Genomic DNA, 1,372 nt, shown 5'->3' on the forward strand with positions numbered 1-1,372 from the left:
AGCCTGGGAGACATAGCACACTCTGTCCCAAAAAAAAAAAAAAAAACTAAAATTGCCAAAACACTGCAGAGAATGACGCAGTGACAATGAGAGCCATTCTCAGCGGAACTCTGGAAAAGCTTCAGACTTCACCACCAGTATAGAGAAAATGTGACTGTGCTATGGGCCATCAAATAATGTGAAACAAATAATACATGAACCTGATAAATGCTATATGCTTGTAGTCAATTTTTTTTTTTTTCCCGGAGACTGAGTCTCCCTCTGTCACCCAGGCTGGAGTGCAGTGGCGCGATCTAAGCTCACTGCAACCTCCACCTCCTGGGCTCAAGCCATTCTCCTGCCTCAGCCTCACCAGAACCTGGGACTACAGGCGCACGCTGCCACGCCCGGCTAATTTTTTTGTATTTTAGTAGAGATGGGGTTACACCGTGTTGCCCAGGCTGTTTCCAAACTCCTGAGCTCAGGCAATCCGCCTCCTCGGCCTCCCAAAGTGCTAGGATTACAGGCACGAGCCACCACGCCAGGCGGTACTCAATTTTTAGAAAAGACTGCTAGACAGGCCGCTACACACGTTAATAGGAACTTCTCAAAAATAATTACCAAACAAAACTTAATTACAGTTGTAAATCTTGACAGAAAAAATACAGCCAAAACAAGTCAAGAGGGGGAAGGCAGAGGAGGAGGAAGGAAATCTTATAATAGCTCGGTTCATTGTGAAATTATGGTAGGAATCAAAAGAGATTGATGAATCAAGAAATAGAGGTCGCTGGGTGCGGTGCCTCACGCCTGTAATCCCAGTACTTTGGGAGGCCGAGGCGGGTGGATCACCTGAGGTCAGGAGTTTGAGACCAGGTTGACCAACATGGCGAAACCCCGTCTCTACCAAAAACACAAAAATTAGCCGGGCGCCGTGGCGGGCACCTGTAATCCCAGCTAGTACGGAGGCTGAGGCACAAGAATCGCTTGAACACAGGAGGAGGAGGTTGCAGTGAGCCGAGATCATGCTACTACGCTCCAGCCTGGGCGACAGAGCCAGACTCCGACTCAAAAAAAAACAAAAACAAAAACAAGGAAAAAACCACAGCCACAGTCACGCATGGTGGCTCAAGCCTGTAATCCTGGCACTTTGGGAGGCCGAGGCCGGCGGATCATGAGGTCAGAAGATCGAGACCAGCCTGGCCAATGTAGTGAAACTCATGTCTCTACTAAAAATACAAAAATTAGCCGGACATGGTGGCGGGCGCCTGTAGTCCCAGCTACTCAGGAGGCTAAGGCAGAAATCACTTGAACTCGGGAGGCGGAGGTTGCAGTGAGCCGAGATCGCGCCACTGCACTCCAGCCTGGGCGACAGAGCGAGACTCCGTTTCAAAAA

General features: G+C 49.4%; 1 protein-coding gene across 1 annotated transcript in view; it reads right to left on the reverse strand.

The window, feature by feature from the left end:
* HAUS6 (HAUS augmin-like complex, subunit 6) overlaps positions 1-1,372 on the reverse strand; it is a 58,291-nt gene that overhangs the window by 55,499 nt on the left and 1,420 nt on the right. The gene's annotated exons all lie outside the window — the stretch shown is intronic.

The sequence above is a fragment of the Mandrillus leucophaeus genome, unplaced genomic scaffold (genome assembly GCF_000951045.1).
Source record: "Mandrillus leucophaeus isolate KB7577 unplaced genomic scaffold, Mleu.le_1.0 Scaffold415, whole genome shotgun sequence".
NCBI lineage: Eukaryota > Metazoa > Chordata > Mammalia > Primates > Cercopithecidae > Mandrillus > Mandrillus leucophaeus.